Source organism: Phyllostomus discolor, chromosome 9, assembly GCF_004126475.2.
Source record: "Phyllostomus discolor isolate MPI-MPIP mPhyDis1 chromosome 9, mPhyDis1.pri.v3, whole genome shotgun sequence".
NCBI lineage: Eukaryota > Metazoa > Chordata > Mammalia > Chiroptera > Phyllostomidae > Phyllostomus > Phyllostomus discolor.
In genome coordinates this window covers 45,910,196-45,931,646 of record NC_040911.2, presented here as the reverse complement: position 1 = coordinate 45,931,646, position 21,451 = coordinate 45,910,196, and positions in this window count along the sequence as shown.

Sequence of the window (21,451 nt, the reverse complement as noted above, 5' to 3'; positions counted from 1 at the left end):
TAGACCCATTTTACATAATTAACAGTAATTTGTATGGTAACAGTAACAATGAGGGCATCTGTGGTCCCCCTCTGGTGTGGTGCCTGTGCTTTGAGGGAAGTGGTGGGGGTCCAGAGAAAGGAAATCTGACCTTCCAAAGGTATGTTGTTGTAGATGCAAAAAGACAACAGACATGCTCAGATAAGGTAAAGATTGACCTTTGTTAGGAAAAAATGCCAGCCTAGAACATGACTACCTGCCATGAACTGCTTTTAGTTAGGAAGTTTTAACTTCAGATTATCCTACGTGGTTAGTTTTTGTCTCTAAGTCTGTGAGACTTCCATGCAGGCCTCCCCTGAGCTTGTCAAGTTTCGCATGTGGCTCCTTTTCTTCCACATGCCCCTCTTTTGGTCATAAATCAATCCAAAGGATGAACTGATGACCAATGTCTTGGTTGGATGACGAGGTTCCATGGTGCTAGGAAGGCTCATTACTAGGATGTCTCTGTGTCAGCATTTGCCTTGCTGAACAATGAGCCATTGGGGATGGGGCAAGACCATAACCTTACATGGAAGTTTAAGCCAAATTTTTATTTTTTCTTCAAAATGAGAGGCAGGCAAATGGGTGGCAGTCAGAGCCTATGGGCCTTCATTAAGAAAAGCACTCTGGATCATTTCTAACCTTTCAGCTATGACAATCCAGGTTTTGTTGCTTTTCTGTATTGTGTGTATAGTATAACATTCACTTACAGTGTGAGGGCACACCATATACCTTTTTACTTTTCATAATCTTATCATGAGCTAGGTTTCTATTTACTTTGGTCCATTTACTTCTCATTAGAAGCACTCAGATGCTGTTATTAATCTGATTTCTGCTAGTTATGCAACTGCAAGCCGTAACCTTAAGTTTTAATCAGGGCCAAGGCTGTAAGAACACAATGCTTTGGACGACAACTTCCACCTAAAAAACTTCAGAAGCCAGGAGGACAGGAAGAGTCCTATAAGTAAATTTCCTGTGTCTCAGTGGCAGTTATAGACAGCCATGTTTTTATAGTCATTTTAGCCTTTTATCTGAATTAATATAGTTAGTAGTCTTTGTTGGATTAGGAGGTCAGCACATTCAGAACAAACTATCTCCTTTTAACTTTTCCTAAAACATGTACACATCTCTTTCCTTCCTTTTGCAATGACATTTCTTCTGAATTTCAAAACAGAAACCATAAAAAGAGAATTATTGATAATAAAAAAGGTATTTTACACACCTTTAGCAGTTAACAGTTGGATTGTGTACACAAGGTTTGAGAAAAGTTGAAAGAACAAGTATTATAATAATTATTATTATTATTATTAGCAGACAAGTAAAGATAAACGAATAAAGTCTAACATTATCGTAGGTATACAGGCCTTGCCCATGTTTGGGGATAGCTGTCTATCCCTGGGGTGGGTGGCTTCTCACCTTTGGAAGTCTTTGATCTCCACTGTAGGTGGAGGCAAGTGTCAGAGACTAGGCCAGATGTCCCTGTGCAGTTAGGCCCCTGATAATGTCCCTTCCAACAATGAAAAGAGAGGTTTTAATTGTCTTTTCCAGTGGACAAAAATTTCCTGGTTGTAAGTTGTGGTCTTTGAGTTCATCTTCATGAAGATGGAAATGTTACTAATTTATTAGTCCCTATAAGCTGGTTAATGAGGCCTTGATAATAATGCAGAATGTCTCCTTTTAGTACTGTTGATTGATATTTCCCTTCATCTAGATTCATAGGGTGGCTGGTGACTGTCATAAGGAGAAAGGCTATGTTTACCATAGATTTCAGGTTGAAGAGTACTATAAGGAAGGCTTTCGGCCAAGGCAGATTAAAAGCTTCTGAAAATTTACCTAGTTGAGTTTTAATTGTATCAGTTGCATGTTTTACCAATTCGGAGAACTGGGGATGATAGGCACAATGAAAATACTGTGGAAAAGGCCAAACCTGACAAGTGGATTGCATTGTTTTTCTGGTAAAATGAGTCTTTCAGTCACCAACTCAGAGGGAATTCCTCCAATTGGGAATTAAATAATTAATTATAGGGAATTAATTAATATATTTAATATTAAATGTATTACATTAATTAATTATTTAATTAAACACCTACCATTAAAGGTGTTGGTCTCCTGCAAGGGAATGCCTCAACCTATACAAAATCATGACTAATACTTTTTTGGTATTTAATAATAATACCAAATAATAATAGCAAATAATACCATCGTTATAGATGGTGGTGATGGAGAGAGATCTGATTAAGATAATTCGGATCACTGGGGAGAGGTAAGCAGGGGCCATAGGAGGAGTTTGCTGAGGCAGTTGTGGGTGCTCTAGGACAGGATTGTCTGAGAGGCTGAATGCCTCCAGAGCCAGTAGAAAGGAAAAAAGGGCTGGTGCCCTTGCTCAGGGAGAGCTTTCTGGCTCCCGAGCCCGTTCTTTCTCAGGCTCGCTCTCAGGCTCTTCTTCCTCAAGGATGCCTTGATGATCGTGCTACAGCTTCCTATGTTTCCCAACAAACCGTGTTTTGGATGGGAAGGAACCCTGGCCACAGCCAAGGATCAGGCTGGCCTGGTGGCAGGTTTATTCCTTGGGTGTTCCAGAAGGAACAGGCTCTGAGGCAGAAGCCTGCTATTTTTCCAAAAATTGTGTAGGTTTTGTATATTATGTTATTTTTAGTTTGTAAACTAACCCTGTAGATACAAGATAACTAAAAACTAACATAGAAAAGCTAGGAGAACTCAGGTGTTAGAGCTGAACCTGAACTGATAGGCTTCAATGATTAAAGCTGTGACTCAACAGGCTTAAAGTAACTGCTTTTGAATAAAGATTCCTTTCCTTTATCACCAAACCTTTGCCTCTGGAATTTTTGCCTAAAGGGTGTGTGGCAGCAGGCAGCACAGCCCCAAGTACTGTTTGGTAACAATAGCACTTGGACAAAATTCAGTTATCCTACCTCAAATGGATCTAAGGGCAATGAAAAATGTTCATAGGACCCATGGAATGAATTTCCTGTGCTATATTTTGGGCGGAACATTTGCTGTGTACATTATAAACTACAGTAGGAGGTTTCCAATAATATTGTTTACTCCATGAAATTATCTTTAAGACTAATTTTGGCTAATGTACATGTTAAAGTATAGTAGATAATTAAGCTCCCAAGGGTAAGGGTGGTTTCTGATTGGGTCCAAGCCCTATGTGTTTGCCTGGGACAAAGCTTCTCCCTTTTGTTGTCACATTCTCTCTCCCTCTGCAGCTGGCCATCGGAACTATAAAAGACAGTTTTATTGATTTAGTAGAAAGCAAGGAATATTCTCGGCTCTGGATAATTTGGCTGTTTAATGTTGTCTGTCTAGCTGCAGCATCAGCTTTAGGAAGCCCTGGAATTTTGATAATTGTCAATTGTTTGAATTTCTGTATAACATCTAATAATTTTGCAGCCTACTTTCCATTCTTTGTGGGCTGCCCTGAGAAAATTAAGAAGCCTTGCTGCTCCAACAATATTCCAAAGTTGTCAGCCACACTGAAGGCATAGCTATTACCTGTGTAAATATTGGCTATTTGATCTTTGGTCGATCGACAAGATCGAATTAAAAAATTAATTAGGCTTGTTGGGCAGAAATTATTCAGCAAATAAGAACTTTCAATTATGTCCATGAGGGAAGTTACTGAATGTCCAGCTCAGTAACATTCCTGTTTATCTTTCAAAGCCATCTGTAAACTAAATTAAGTCAGTATTATCAAGGAGTTTCCTATAAACCATTCCTAGGAACAAGAAGGTGGTCTGGTCAAATTGATTTTAATAAGACATATAGGGGCTGGGGCATTAATAAAAATTTGGAATTCAGCTGTGACAATATCCAGTCAAACCCAGGAATCCTCTAAGCTCCTTTCTTGTTCTGGGAAGAAGAAAAGATGAGATTCCTCTGAGGCTTTCAGGGTTAATTAGTAGCCCATCTCTACACATCAGATAACTAAAGCTTTTTACCTCTGGTAAACAGAATCAGAGCTTGCTCTTTTGGGAGTGTAGTGATTTCCTATACCATCACATATTTAGTCCAATTTGTGAATGATTCCTAAATCATTCGCATATTGGACTAAAGTGGAATCTCTAGGAAATTTAACATCATTTAAACCAGCTTTCAGTATCTAAGACAATAGATGGGACTGTCCCATATATACCTGGGGCATTACTGCCCAAGTAAACTTGTAATCTTCCCATGTGAGCAAAGAGGTACAAATAGAACATAGTTATTATTACTGTTATTACTCTGGCAAAGCTTCCCATGTAACTTGGAGCATCTTAAATAGGCCTAATAATTTAAAAACTTTTCACTTATAAGGAGAAAATAAATCCTTGAGGTAGTCCAGGGCTCATTGGAATGACTCAAAGTTATTTCTCAGTTAAAAAAGTCTTTTAAATTTAAACTTTGGAAGTTTTGTCAAATATACTTAACCAAAAGACCATAATATAATTTTTTTTGTAATTCTAGGTAAAACAAACACATTTTATAGTAATAGCTCTAAAATACATTAATCAAAATTAAACCAGTTTTAATATTAAATACTTTGTCCAAGCCACAAGATCCTGCGTAATTTAAGTATTTAATTCGATACTTTGTGAGGCCGATAAATATCACATCCAGTAATGCCTTCTGGAGGCAGAAAAAAGACAAAAAACCAAAAAGCACACTGCACATGATACACAGATGAATACATATTACATCAAAACCATACACATCAAGAGCATATACATAATCTGAATTACTAATTTTTTTGTAGAGAAGGCAAGAGCAACTTTAGTCACTTAAGGTTTTAGCTTAAGCTTACAAATTTAAAACTTTCATAAATTTCTGCAACCTTCAGAGCCTTCTACAAAACACAACTTTTATATTTTCACAAACCTTTTTATCCATTCATAAATAATTATCTTTAGAACTCACTTTCTTCCTTTTCCCTCAAAAGTAATTTTATCTCATGCCTTCTATTACCGAAACCATATAATTTCTTTCCAACTTAATTTGAATTTTTAACTTTTAAAAACCTCAATTTGCAATGATAACCAAAAGTAAGCAGCCAGAATTCCCTAGATAGACTTTGATGAAACATTTCATAAGCTGTAGAAACACAGGCACCTGGGCAAAAACACTTTCAGGAAACACACCTCTGACAGAGACACTGATTAATGAGACAGTCATTAACAGTTCCAAATCCACTCACAGCCTCTGCTGCAAAAGCAGGCAACCCCAAGGCTTGTCTAGCAATCATTGTTTCAGTATTTAGCATTATTTCAAAATATCTAGATACTCAATGATTTTTATCAAACTACCAGTAGCTAAAACAAGTTAAGTTGATTTGCTCACATATGGCTAAGGCTTTTTTTCAATGCTTTCAATAAGATTTACCTTCCAAAAATTTGTATTTTAAAAGATGGTCTAGATAAGAGTTCTTGGAGACCAGATATTTACATTTCAAAGACAGACTTTGGTTTCAGAGTTGTAGAGGGGAGAAAGGGGGTGAGGAATGGGCTGTTGACATTTATTAGCTTCAGAAACCTTCTTTAGCTCAGAGACAGTCTTTAAAATTTCTTATTATTTTTAAAAGAATTTATCTGTGCTTCAAATACAGAGAGATCAGATTAGGATAACTCAGATCACTGGGGAAAAGTAGGGAGAGGCCATAGGAGGAGTTTGCTGAGGCAAATCTGGGATGGGATTAGCTGAGAAGCAGAATGCCTCCAGAGCCAGTGGAAATAAAAAGAGGGCTCTCTGGCTCCTAAACTGGCTCTCTCTCAGGCTAGGGGTCATACTAGGGCTTCGGCTAGCTCTGAGGCTCTTCTTCCTGGAGGATACCTGGATGATCGTGCTACAGCTGCTTGCATTTCCCAGCAGAGAGTATTTTGTATGGGAAGTAATTCCAGGCACAGCCTAGGATGAGGCTGGCCTGGCAGAGGGTGCAAATTTATTTATTCTTTAGGTGTTCTGAGGTAGAAGCCTACCGTTCTTCCAAAATCTCATAGGTTTTATATATTATGTTGTTTTTAGTTTGCAAACTAACCCTATAGAAACAAGATAACTACAGACAGGGAAAAGCTAGAACTCAGGTGTTAGAGCACAGGTGGCAAACACAAGGCCTGCAGGCCAAATCCAGCCCTCTACCTTGTGTTATCCGGCCTGCACCCTGTTTCTACCCAGTGTCAGCAGTGAGCTCTTGCTTAACTGTTAAGGAGTAGTTACATTTATACAGTCCCAAAATTACATTAGGCTCTTTGAAGGCAGCCTGGAGGCTGAGATGAAAATGAGTTTGACACCCCTGTATTAGAGTTTAGCCTTAATTGATAGGCTTCAATGATTAAAGCTTTGGCTCAATAGACTTAAGTAACTGCTTTTGAATAAAGACTCCTTTCCTTTATCACCAAATGTTTGCCTCTGGAATTTTTGCCTAGAGGGCAGCAGGCCTCCAAGTGATGTTTGGTAACACATCCTCCAGAAGATTCTAATTTCCAAATCAAGATACACTTCCCATTCATTCAGTTTAATTTTAGAGCCAGCATTTTTCTAACTTTGCATGCAAAAAATTAATTTAGGTACTGAAAGAAAACTGCATTTTGGTCATTTTAAGCTGATATCATTTCTAGTTAAGCCTTCCCATTTCTGTGATGTAGCAAGTCAACGCTTCCTACCAGAGTAGGAATAAGGGCTGGGGTCTGGGAATTTCTGGCCATGCAGGCACAATTGTCAATTTTAGTCAATTTTAGTTTTATTTTTGGATCTTAGAGTCTGGACAGACTTAAAGTTTTTTTGTGTAGTGTTAAAAGTGTACTGCTTATGAGTTGAGCACCGCAACACTTCATCCAAGTCACATCAACCCTCTTATAAGCCTTGGTTTCTCTCCCTAGCTGTCCAATACAGCTGTGAGGACTTGGAGTGCTAGGTGACCAACCTTTATATGTGTGTCCCCAGAGGAGTCAATTGTTTAATTACAGCTGACACGGAATTCTCCATGGTGCTCCCGCACGTCATGAGTGATGCCTTCTGACACCTCCACAAAGATTCTTAGTCACCCAAGGATACCTGAGATTCAGGCTGGAGGGAGGACATGCCTCTTGTCTTCAGAGCTGAAGAAGTTCAGACTCTCATTTTTCCAGCAAAAGGTTTTTGGTCAGACTCTCAGAAAGCAATTCCAATTGAAAAACCCAAGTTAGAAAACCAGCCACCCATTTTACCTCCAGTCCCGCTTTAGCCTGGGTTCTCTTTCAACCCTTAAATTTAACTTTCACCTTGAGGATTTAAAAAGACAGCTCAGATAAAGTCAGGGCTCATACCTTAAAACAGGGAGGAATTCCAATCGAAACTCACCCAGGTTCACTCTTTGCAAAATGAGGAGCTGGCAGGGCTCATGCTCCTCTTGCTGGACCCTAGCATGGGGGCCAGGTCCATGGGGTGGTCTTGGGTGGGTTTCTTTGGTTTCCTGCTGACTAGGCTAAGTAAATGTTAACATAAGAAACATTCAAACCTGTAGAGAATTTTTTAATGAGTTTATTTGAGCCAAACTGATGACAGTTGCTGGAAGGTAAAATCTCAACAGACTGAGAAATGCTCCAGAGAATTGCAGCACCATGTTTTATACATCACAATCAAAAGAGGTGGTGCAAAGGGGTTACAGGAAATCATTGGTGATGGACTGGGGAGGTGGGGGAAAGCAAAGTGCAAGGCTGGAATCTCTGGGATTGGATAAAAAGTAAAATGATAGACACATTTTATGTAATTAACAGTCAGTAATTTGTATGGTAACAGTATGAGGGCATCTGTGGTCTCCCCCTGGTGCATGGTGCCTGTGCTTTGAGGGAAGTGTAGGGGTCCAGAGAAAGGAAATTTGACCTTCCAAAGGTATGTTACTATAGATGCAAAAAGACAACAGACAGGCTCAGATAAGGTAAAGATTGACCTATGTTAGGAAAAAATGCTAGCCTAGAACATGACTACCTGCCATGAACTGCTTTTAGTTAGAAAGTTTTAACTTCAGACCATCCTACGTGGTTAGTTTCAGTCTCTGAGTCTGTAAGGCTGCCTGCCATGCAGCCTCCCCTGAGCTTGTCAGGTTTCACACGTGGCCCTTTTCCTTCCACAGTAGTTACGTTTTAGGGCATTAAAAGTTATACACAGTTTTTTTGACTGTGTGAGGAACTGCCAACCCCCAACCACCCGGATTGTTCAAGGAGCAACTGCAGTTAGTTAGAGCAGATACTTCTGAATCTAGTAAGTGATTTCCTTAGACTTCAGGAGAAGAAAGAGAAAGATAGAAGATCAGTAATTTCTTGAGAGAATACTGCTAAAAGCAGCAAGACACCGAAAAGTGTATGGGATCCGAGGAGCAGAGAGGATCTATGATCCCTAGCCCACGACATAGGGAGAGAAATATCTTCTGGCAGACAGTTGCATTCTCTTATAGGGTTAGGTATTATTAGCCGCACTCTACAGAGAGGAAAATTAAGATGGAGATGGTAGTTTGCTCAAGTTCACACAACTAATAATAGCAGAGGTGAAATTTCAACCCAAGCAATTTGACTCCAGAATCCAAATTCTTAACTATTTTTCTAACCTACCTCCAGATAAATAGAATTTATTCACTTATTCAGCCATATTTGTTGACTCCCTTACATAGTACAGCACTGTTCTAGACATGGTCGTGTCAACATAGTGAAATCATTGCTATTTTTCCATAAATTGGGTTTGCTAGTAAATCCTTGCAATTTCTAAAAAATACAAATAAGGTATTTGATGCTCATTATATCTTTCCTAAAAATGAAAGTGACCTTGGAGGTTTAAATTGTCTTGATGTATAAGTTTATATTATATATAATACAATAATCTATACATAATAGGCTATGAGTATGCAAAATATATCCCTTATAGCCCCAGATTTTATATACTTATTATTTAGTTAACAATGTATAGCCATCTTAATCAATAATAAATAAGTTTGATTATATTTATCAAGCTATTGGCTTGATCTGTGAATTCTTTTTTTAAAAAATACTTTCCTTTGAACAAAAAACCCAATTATAAAATGGGCAAAAGACTTGAACAGATACTTCTCCAAGGAGGACATACAGAGGGCCCAGAGACACATGAAAAGATGCTGAGCATCACCAGACATCAGAGAGATGCAAATTAAAACCACAATGAGATACCTCCTCACACCAGTCAGAATGGCCACCATAAACAAATCAACAAACAAGTGTTGGAGAGGATGTGGAGAAAAGGGAACTCTGGTGCACTGTTGATGGGACTGCAGACTGGTGCAGCCACTGCGGAAAACAGTATGGAATTACCTCAGAAAACTAAAAGTGGAACTGCCTTTTGACCTAGCAATTCCACTGCTGGGATATCCTAAGAGCCCTGAAACACCAATCCAAAAGAATCTATGCACCCCAATGTTCATAGCAGTGCAATTTACAATAGCCAAGTGCTGGAAGCAACCTAAGTGCCCATCAGTAAAAGAGTGGATCAAAAAACTGTGGTACATTTACACAATGGAATTCTACATAGCAGAGGGAAAGAAGGAGCTTTTACCCTTTGCAACAGCATGGATGGAACTGGAGAGCATTATGCTAAGTGACATAAGCCAGACCGTGAGGGACAAATGCCATATGATCTCACCTTTAACTGGAACATAATCAACAAAAGAAAAAAGCAAGCAAAATATAACCCGAGACATTGAAATTAAGAACAATCTAACAATAGCCAGAGGGGAGGAGGAAGGAGATAGCGGGAAGAAGGGTTTTCAGGAACTACTATAAAGGACATGTGGACAAAACCAAGTGGGAGGGTGGAAGCAAGGGAAGGAGGTGGGTTTGGAGGGAGTGGGGGGAAGCGGTGGGGAGAAAATACAAACAACTATAATTGAACAACAATAAAATAATTTAAATTAAAATAAATAAATAAATACTTTCCTTTGTGAATCATGGAAACTGGGGCCTATTTTTAACATTATTACTCCTAACAGTAATATTTTACAAATCAAAAAATATTTGTGAGTTGATGTGTATGTGTATGAGTGTTTACATAGGAAAACAAAACTTTATGTGTATCAGAGGATGAATTAGGGTATGTCAGAATCACCCATAAATTGTCATGTATTTCTAATGTATAAGTTGCCAATAAAACAATAGATAAAAAGTAATGTGGAAAACTGGTTTAATTTCCTGTTTAATTCAAATTCAAGTCACTTATTTTATATCAAATATGCACCTAATTCAGAAAAGTATGTAATTTTGAAATATACAATGCAAGCATATTTACTGGACTAAATTTTTCACATTACCTTAAACAAACAGCTAATTTGTTCCTTTGCATCTCAGAAACAGAATATGTTTATGTCTCTTCTTGATATTGAAGCTAGGACATAGTTAAATATAATACTAAGATTGTATTATGCTTCACAATTCACAGAAACTCACTCATACATAACTTTTTCTGGCATGAAATCAGGGCTAAGTGGTCAGCACAAGGGCTGTAGAGCTGAACCTCATTTTAAAACTGTTTTGTTCCTCTAAATCGAGTGCTCTTTCCAATGTAATGCAACCATTCAGTGTGTTGGGCCACAGCTTTCAAAAAAAATTGTTTTGCAGATTCATATTTTGTTGGAAGTGTCCCTTTTTATGTGAAGAACCAGAAGACCAAAGTTCCTTACCATGGTATTCCTGGGCCTAAAGGGTATCTGTGCCGGGAAGGACCGGGGGCTCTGTGGCCCTCTTCACATCAACTGTAAATTGTGGTGTGCATATACAGACAAGCATGTATTTGAGGAACTAGCTAGTGGATTTCAAAACATTCTTAAATGGGTGTATCCCTGCTTCCAAAAGATGAAACCACTGAGTTCCATATTCCCAACTCAACCTCTACTTTTTTCAATTTTATGATGTGTTTCATGATAAGGATTAAGTGTGACATGGTCATGTAAAAATACCTTCTGAATGAACTCATGAAAACTGAGTCTCATTGTTCTGTTTCCTGAATTGTTAGGTGGCTGGGAGATTGCATTTGGTTCTAACCAATATTTGGAGGAGGAGAATCTCACCAACAGCTCTGCAATTCCACTAGTCAGCATTGCTCAGAAGTGAAATTTAAAGGATAAGTTTTTTCTTCATGATGGGGCTAAAAACCACAACCTAGAAATAAAGAACATAGATTCTAAGATCAGAAAACCAGGTTTCTAATTTTAGCTCTATAACTTATTAACTGTGTAAAGATGTACTGAAGCTCTCTCTTCCCTGGTATCCTGTTTTAAAAACAATTTTGGTAAATATACAGAACCCAAAATGTGTCATTTTATGTGTACAGTTCAGTGGTAATAAGTGTGCTCACATTGTTGTGCAACCGCCACCACCACCCCTCTCCAGAACTTCTCTCATTTTCCCAAACTGAAACAACTCTGTACCTGTCCAACAAGTCCCCTTTCCCCACTCCCCCAGCTCCTGGTAACCACCATTTTACTTCATGTCTCTGTGAATTTGACCACTTTAGGTAGTTTACTTAAGTGGAATTGTTTACTACAGCAGGTCCTTGAATACTGTCGTTATTTTAAAACTGATATTTACATTTATTTTTTAAATTTTAATTTACTGACTTTTTTGAGAGACAGAGAGAGACACACACACACATCAGTTTGTTGTTCCACTTATTTATGCTTTCATTGGTTGACTCTTACATGTGCCCTGACTGGGGACAGAACCCACAACTTGGTGTATTGGGATGATGCTCTAACAAACTGAGCTGCCTGGCCAGGACTCTTAATAATGTTGTTTTGTTCAATGTTGCTTTGTTGTAACATTGATGAGATGTCTTAGGAGCTTAACTCTTACTTATATCAATTAGCTCATGGTAAAACTGGTTTCTTTATATGTTGTTTTGCTGTAGTTCCAAGAACACATATGATAATGGTATGTGAGGACTTACTGCACTTGTCCTTATGTGACTGGCTTATTTCACTGAGCATAATGTCTTCAAGGTTCATTCATGTTGCAGCATGTGCCAGAAATTTTTTCTTCTTAATGCTGCATAATATTCCATTGTGTGCACCACATCTTGCTTATCTACTCATCCATGTCAGTGGACACTTGGGTCACTTCCATCTTTCGGCCTTTGTGAACAATGCTGCTGTGAATTGAACATGGGTGTACAAACACCTCTTGGACACTCTGCTCTTAGTTGTTTTGTGTACACACCAAAAGATAGAATTCCTGGATCAGATAGTAATTCCATTTTTAATTTTTTGAGGAAATGCCATACTGTTTCCCACAATGGCTGCATCATTTCAGTCTTACTAAATAATCTATAGGATTTTAATTTCTCTACATTCTTGCAACATTTAGTGTCTTCTTTTTTTATGATAGTCATCCTAATAGGTCTGAATTGATATTTCATTGTGTTGCTGATTTGCATTTTCCTAATAATTAATAATACTGAATACCTTTTCATAGGCATTTTGGTGTCATTTGTATATTTTCTTTGGAGAAATATCTATTCAAGTCCTTTACCCATTTATTAATTGGGTTGTTTTATTGTTGTTGTTGAGTTGTATGAATTTTGTATGTATTCTATATACTAATAGCTTATTAAATATATGACTTATAAATATTTTCTCCCATTCTGTGGGCCAGTAAAAAGAACATCTGTTAGTCATCGCAGGATTACAGAATTATTTAACATTAGTTTTTATGGCTGTTTAACAAATTACCATAAACTCGGTAGCTTAAATAATAGAAATATGTTTTCTCACAGTGCTGGATGCCAGAAACCTGAAATTGCTGTCACTAGTTTGGAATCAAGGTGCTGGCAGAGCCGTACTCCCTGCAGAGGCTTTGGGAAAGGAGCTGTTCCTTGCCTCTTCCGGTTTTGGTGGCTGCTGGCATTTTTCTCTCTGCCTCCATGGTGATATTACCCCAACCTCTTCCACCTGTTGTCAAATACCCCTCTGTCTTCCTCTCCTTAGGACACTTGTAATGGCATTTAGAGTCCACCCTGATAATCAGGATAATTTCCCTACCTCAAGACCTTTAATTTAATTACACCTGCAAACAGTCCTTTTCCAAAGTAAGGTAGCATTTACAGGTTCCAGGCTTCAGAACTTGATCTCTTCAGATGACCCTTGTCCAGTCTGCTGGAGGATGGCTTGGAGGAGTGATGAGAGCATCTATGTTAGCACTTAGTACAGTGTCAGGGTGGCGGTAAGCATGTCATAAAGGTGTGAGCTAGTATTAGTGTTGTTGTTGTTGTTATTATTATTATGTATTCAGTAACAGTAGTGTCAATCTTCCATTGAAATAACTAATGGGGGTCTCTCTTTATATTTCTTTTAAACTTTTCTCAAAATTAGCAGTGATGCCACGTGGAGCATCCCCAAGAGAGCAAGCTAGGGCAAATCAGATGACCTGCCCCTCCTCCCATCCATTTCTGCAGAGACTGATTAAGACTGCTTCAGACTGTGAAGGAGAAGCTAGCTCTGGAAAGCAGAGTCTGAGGGCCCAATGAAGGCATGTAGACCCAGTGATTAGGTGGGGCTGGGTGGTGGCTTCAAATGCACAGGAATATCTAAATCTTACCTCTCCCTGGAACAGTGGACGGTGGTGCGTCTCAAGGGCAAAGGAGTAGGGCAGAAAGAACAGTTTTTATCTGGTTTAATCACTGAAATGTACTGTCCTCTGTAAATAGGGCTAATAGCAAGTGAGCAAAGAAATATGATCATTTTGACAATTTAGTTTAATTTGAATTTCCCAAAGAGAAGTAGTAATTCTATCTAAATGGAAAACCATATAAATGTAAATACTGATTTATGTACATAATAAAATTCATAGTGCACATAATAAAATGTGCTTGTACATAATGTATACATAGAGTTGGGCAAAAGTAGGTTTACAGTTGTGAGTACACAAAACACAGTTTATTCTTATATTATTTCTTATTAATTATTGTATTATTTCCCACATGAACAACTGTAAACCTACTTTGCCCATCCGAGTACAGACATGTATATACATGTACCTATATTTGAGATATAAAGTTTATAAAATTTATTTAACATTTTGAAAAATAATTATTGAATGCCGGCTATGTGTCAGGCCTTCTTCCAGGGCTGGTGAGCAAAATAGACCAAGTCCTTGCTCTTCTGTAACCTACATTTGAGTGGAGAGAGAGAGTGAACAAACACATAAACATGCAGAAGTGGGGAGGCAGGTGCTATTTTCCATCACAGGATGGCGATTTAAGCAGGGCCAAGCTCTGCAGAAACATGGGAGGATTTTTCCAGAAAAGTGGAACTGCCTAGCATGTCAGAGTTCCTTCTTTTTCAGTAGTAGACAAAATAATGGTGTCACTAATATCGGTAGTATCTTAGAGTCACCAAAATACACACAAATACCTTTATACTGATGATTATTTCATTTTCAAGACAAATTAAGTTAGAAATCATATGCTTCCTGATTAAATTGAGTTAAGCCAGAAACCAATACCACATTCTATTCTTTTCTGTGATATTAATTTTGGTGCATCCTGTGAATACGTACAGTAACAGAAATTATGGAAATACAACAGCTCCCTTTTTTTTTTTGATAGCCTAATTATCACCAGCTAGATCATTTTTGTTTTGGGTTCAATTGTGTCCTCTTTAAATACGTACATTGAAGTCTAAACCCCAGTAACTCAGAATGGGACCTTATTTAAAATAGGGTCCTTGAAAACATAGTTATGATGAGGTCAGTCAGTGGGCCCTTATCCAATATGATTTGTGTCTTAATAAAAAGGAGAATGTGAAGAGACACAGGAAGATGCCAAGATCTGTAAGCCAAGGAGAGAAGCCTCAAACAGATTCTGCCCCTGAAGCCCTCAGATGGAAACATCGCAGCTGCTGACACCTTGATCTCAGACTTCTGGCCTCCAGAACTGTGAGATGATACATTTCTGTTGTTTAGGCCACCCAGTTTGTGGCACTTTGTTACAGCAGCCCTAGTAAACTAATACATCATTAGTTTACTAAGTATACTACAAACTAAGCATACAAACTAAGCATACTACAGTTTATGCTTAGAGAGAAATGAATATCTAGTTTTTAAGGGTTCTGGAAGAATTGCAAAAAGGCTGTTCCTTGTGTCATGGATTCTGTCGCCATTGGACAAAGTCTGTTTTTAAGATCATCAGCCAAGTTCTAAAACTCTGGCTCCAGAGCTGTGTCGACAGCATAGAGTTTCTTTGTACATTGTGTGCGATGTTTACATTCCACATTTGCAGGTATGTCCACATGTATAACTTTCATTATTTTTCTAATAATGGTACTTAACCTACATTTCCAGGCATCATTCTACTTTAGATAGAAATTGTGGTTATTTTTCTGGCATTTCAGATTTAAACTGTAGTTAGCTTGTCATTTGCCTTCTTCTTGAGGGGGTGTTCCACTTGAGGTTGGCTGTGGAGTCACAGTGCTGGGAGGCGGTGATGGGACTCCAGGAGTGGGGCGGCACAAGGCCTCTGCTGTGCTCACCCTGGCACCTGCTGAGCCATCATCCATACATCCTGGGGTCTTCTGGGGCTCTTCCTCCCATCGGCACCTACCAGTGCTGGCACCCACATAGTGGTCTGCAGCCCCACTGTGGAAGCCAGGGTCCCACGGGCGCGGTCTTCCTCCACCTGACCCTGGGCTCTTTTGGGTGCTTCAGTCGTCTTTCCTTATGTCACTTATTACACTTTGGGTGGTGGTGAGAAGCTTTAGAATCTTCCCCATGCCCTTCAGTGGGACTTGTCTCAAGCTTGTCTTAGCCTAGACTGGCCACCACTGCTCTACAGCTGCTGCAGAATAGAGAATCTCACATCTGGCTGATTGTAATGACCTTCCTGAGCCTTATAAACCATCTTATCTTGACCTCTCCAAATTTTCTGGGGACTCTCTCATTGGACCCACCCAGTGCACACAGTTTCTGGAGCTAAACCAGCTTCAGTGTGCGGGGAGTGTGGGGAGTGGGTCACAGGGCTCCCTCTCAGAATCACCACACAGCCAGCTTCAGGAGCATTTCTCTCCGCCATGCACAAAAACTGCTCTTCAAGTGATCTGTCAGCTTACACCTGGACCAAGCACTCTGTTCATCTTCTACCTCCTAAACACTAAGAATTGTGATGTTTCTAGTTTTTGGAGCACAGAAGACCTCCATCCAGCAGTGAAGAAAGAAGGTCCTGGGAACACAAGAACAAAAGTGCAGTGGTGCCCCAAAAGGAATTAATACGTCAAATATTATGCTGACACAAATGTTTTTATTTTCAGTTCTCTCTTCTAGCACAAATTGCTTTACTTCTTTTTTAAGACATACATTACTTTTATTTTTAAAGTATATTTTATTATGTTATTACAGTTTTCCCAATTTCCCCCTTTATCTACCCTGTGCCCCCCAACCCTCCAGAATCCTCCTCCCTTAGTTATGCCCATGGGTGTACATATAAGTTCTTTGAGTCCTCTGTTTCCTATACCATTTTTATCTCTCCCCATCTATTTTATACCTACCAATTATGCTTCTACTTCTCTGTACATTTTTCCCCTTATTCCTCCCTTCCCTCCTCCCACTGAAATCCCTCCATGTGATCTCCATTTCTCTGATTCTATTCCTATTCTAGTTGTTTGCTTAGTTTTTGTTTTTGTTGTTGTTGTTGTTTTTTCTTTTTTTAGGTTCATTTGTTGATAGTTGTGAATTTGTTGTCATTTTTATTGTTCATATTTTTGATCTTCTTTTCTGAGGTAAATCCCTTTAACATTTCATATAATAAGGACTTGGTGATGATGAACTCCTTTAACTTGACCTTATCTGGGAAGCACTTTATTTGCCTTTCCATTCTAAATGATAGCTTTGTAGGACAGAGTAATCTTGGATGTTGGTCCTTACCTTTCATGACTTCAAATACATCTTTCCAGCCCCTGCAAGATTTCTTTTGAGAAATCAGCTGATAGTCTAATGGGAACTCCTTTTTAGGTAACTCTCTCCTTTCCTCTGGCTGCTTTTAAGATTCTCTCCTTATCTTTAATTTTGGCTAATGTAATGATGATGTGCCTTGGTGTGTTCCTCCTTGGGTCCAACTTCTTTGGGACTCTTTGGGCTTCCCTGGACTTCTTGGAAGTCTATTTCCTTTGCCAGATTGGGGAAGTTTTCCTTTATTATTTGTTCAAATAAGTTTTCAATTTCTTGCTGTTGTTCTTCTCCTTCTGGCACCCATATAACTCAGATATTGGAACATTTCAAGTTGTCCCAGAGGTTCAAAAGTCTCTCTTCATTTTTTTGAATTCTTGTTTCTTCATTCTGTTCGGGTTGGATGTTTATTTCTTCCTTTTGTTCCAAATTGTTGCTTTGAGTCCTGGTTTTCTTCCTGTCACTGTTGGTTCCTTGAATATGTTGCTTTATTTCATTTTGGGTATCTTTCATTTGTTTTTTCATTTTTTTGACCAAGCTCAATCAGTTCTGTGAGCATTTTGATTACCAGGGCTTTAAATTCTCCATCAGATAGTTTGGCTCTCTCCTCATTGCTTAGTTTTTTTTCTGAAGTTTTGCTCTGTTCTTTCATTTGGGCTCTATTTCTTTGTTTGGGGCACCTGTTAAGTTGTAAGGGGGTGGGGCCTTAGGTATTCACCCAGGCAGGGCAACCCTCCTTGCTGCTCTGCATCACTGCCTGTGGGGGAGGGGCCATAGAGGGAACAATGCAGCTTGCCTACTGGGCTCTAGCCCACTTTCCAAGGAACTTTCATGTGAGACTGGGAGTTTCTCCCACTGTGGTAACTGCCATAGTCCACAGTCAGCTCTGAGTCTCGGTTTCCCCTCAAGTCAGCCCGACCCATGTGATCCCCCACCTTGCTGGGGTTTCTCAGCCAGCCCCGCCTGCATGGTCTGCCACCTCTCAGTGTATTCTCTCATCCACTGCCTTCCGGTCTGGTTGTTCTGTCCGACTGTTTCTTTAATTCTATGGTTGTTGGAGTTCCATGAAGTTTGAGTTTTCTGGCACTTCTGGTTGGTTATTGATTTTAGATTGGTCGTTGTCCTCCTTTTGGTTTTGTGAGGGAGTGAAGGGTTTCTACTTACACCTCCATCTTGGCCTGAACTACCTGCTTTACCTCTTCTATAGTATTTTTATTGTTGAGAAGAGCCTTTGTTCTTCCCAATGTCCACATCATACCCTCTTAGCTTGCTGGGTGTATGAGAAAGCATATTTGCACATTTAGAAAAGTTAGTCATTGTAATGTGCTTGCTTTCATAGTGTTGTGGATACATTTAGGAAACAAGGCATATGATTAATGATTAGTTGCTAAGCGTGTATGTTAGATGAGTGTTTTCACAAAAAGGAAAGGTACCATTTGCCTCTCTTAAACTGTATACCTTAAAATGCAGTAGAGCCACCAGTAAATATGATAATTGAGTAATCTTTATTTTCTTCCTGTACTAATATATATTTCTTTCTTCAAAACACAGTTTATTAGCATTTCTTTTAAAATTTTAGTTTTTTATACTGAATCAAGTACAGAATTAGAAAAACCTTTAAATTTTTATTTATTTTATAATTTTATAGGCTAAATTGAGGGTCAAAGAATTTAAATGCCTTACCCAAAGTCATTCAGAAATCAAGATCTTCGGTTTCGTTAGGCTAAACTTTTTTTTTACTATATTGTGCTGCCTCTCTTACCTGATTTAGAGTGTTATTTATGAAGAAATGTTGTTTAAGTTTTGTCTGAATATATCTACCAAAATAGTAGCGGGAGTGAAAAAACCTAAAATAGGGACAGAATCCAATTTATTAACATGCTTTTCCAGCCATATATTGTTCTACTAACATAAAATTCCTCAGAAAATATAGTTCACAGCTCTTCTGAGGCACATTCCAAATCCATATAAGATATAAAAGGTATGATCAACATTTAATGATATTTTATTTTAAAAAACAAAGCTCAGCCCTGGCTGGCATAGCTCAGTGCACTGAACTCGGGTTGCGAACCAAAGTGTCGCAGGTTTGATTCCCAGTCAGGGTACATGCCTGGGTTGTAGGCCATGACCCCCAGCAACCGCACATTGATGTTTCTCTCTCTCTCTCCCTCCCTTCCCTCTCTAAAAATAAATAAATAAAAATCTTAAAAAAAACCAAAGCTTATAGTAAAACAAAACTGAGTCATTTTTCCCATACTTAAAAGTAAAGTATGTTTGAGCTATTTGATGTTTTCATCCACTTTCAAAAATAATCAATGATGCAGCTCTGAAGACCGAGGAGTAGACCACGTATTACATTATTATTTCTGGAAGAACTGTTAGCACAGTAGATAATGTAATTCAGGGAGCATAAATTAACTTGCAAAGAAAAAAAGGGAAGGAGGATTCTATTCAAATGTATGAATCAAGGAGATGCTTTAGGGAGTCAAGGATGGTGATGGATAGCAAGGTTTCTGAGATGGTAATGATGCTTCCAAAAGATTGTCAGTTTTGAGTAGCAGTAACCCATATGGACCAGGAGAGAAGAGAGTTCAAGGATTTCAGAGGCTGTAAAGGATGTTTCCTACTAAGGAAACAACAGTCTGAATGCAAGATGCATCTTTTTAAAAATGGCAAAGCCCAAACCCCCAGCTCAGCAGGTGAAAGAAAACCTTTGTGAAAGAAGGAACAGGGAAGGAACATTGAATAAAGCCAGGAGGGCAGCCACTGTAAAAGCACACACAGTGGGAGGACTCTGCCCCAGAGGAGGAGGCAGAACTGGTAGAGCCTCATACTCACCAATGAGACTCCCCGGGGCCCTCCCAGAGAGGGCAGAGGTGGGGAGGGGCAGCATAGCATAGGGGCTGTGCCCTCAGACTGTGTGCCTTCAAATCTGGTTCCATCACTTTCCAGCTGAGGGACTTTGGGCATATCACAGATTTATGTGGAGAATTTAATGGAGTAATTCATGTAAAATGCTTGGTTGGGTGTGTGAAACAGTAATTTCATATTAAATGATAAGTCATTAGTATCTAGCAAGGATAGGCATTTTATGATAGTTTATTCTCTTCCTAAATTTCTTATAGTGAATTTTCTTAAAACCACCCACGAGAAGACTTGGAGGCCCAGAAAGCCAAGAGCTGGCCCCTAGGCAAAGAGAATTTAGTGACCTCTTGCAGTGGGATTGATACTTTAATGAAAAGTAATGTATGAATTTGCCTCGGTTGCTGTAACAAAATACCACTGAGTGGTTTAAATAAAAAATCTATTTTTTTTCACAGTTCTGGAGGCTGGAAGTCCATCAGCTAATGTAACTCAGGAAATATAAAACAGGTAGAGAAGGGTTGGTTCACCCTGAGGCTTCTCTCCTTGGCTTGCAAATTGGATATTTGGGTCTGCACGTGGTCCGGTGCCTCCTCGCACAACCAAAAGAAGGACAACAACAATTTAAAAACAAAAAACAACCAGAACTGATAGAAAACCAAACTGTGTGGAAGTCTAACAACCAAGGAGTTAAAGAAGAAACTTTCATCCAGACCGGTAGGAAGGGCAGAAACAGGCAGCCGGGCAGATAGGACTCACGGCAAGGTGGTGGCTGGTGGACCCAGTGAGGCAGCGGATTGTGGAATGGGGTGCAGTGTGCAAGGCAGCATCTGGCTGGCAAGGTGGCCATGGGCAGACCCAGGGATGTGGCAGATTGCAGACTGGGCAGTCCCACATCCGCATGCAGATAAACCGGGAGAAACAACTGGGGAGCAGGATGGACTGTGCAATCAAGGGCCCCAGCTCGGGGGAAATAAAACTTCAAACCTCTGATTGAAAACACCTGTGGGGGTTGAGGCAGCAGGAGAAACTCCCAGCCTCACAGGAGAGTTCATTAGGAGAGACCCACAGGGTCCTAGAAGGTACACAAACCCACCCACCTGGGAATCAGCACCAGAAGGGTCCAATTTGCTGGTGAGAAGTGAGGGAAGTGACTGAAATCTGGCAGAGAGCGGAGCAAGTGCTATTGTTCCCTCTCAGACACCTTCCCACATATGGTGTCACAGCACAGTAACAGGGGTTACCCCGCTCCGGTGAACACCTAAGGCTCTGCCCCAAACTATGTAACAGGCACATCAAGACAAAAAAAATGGCCCAAAGGAAAGAACAGATCAAAGCTCCAGAAAAAATACCATTAAGCAATGAAGAGATAGCCAACCTATCAGATGCATAGTTCAAAGCACTGGTATTCAGGATGCTTACAGAATTGGTTGAATCTGGTCGCAAATTAGATGAAAAAATTAAGGCTATGCTAAGTGGAATGAAGGAAAATGTACAGGGAACCAGTAGTGATGGGAGGGAAACTGGGACTCAAATCAATGGAGTAGACCAGAAGGAAGAAAGAAATATCCAACCAGAAAAGAATGAAGAAACAAGAATTCAAAAAGATGAAGAGAGACTTTCAAACCTCCGGGACATCTTTAAATGTT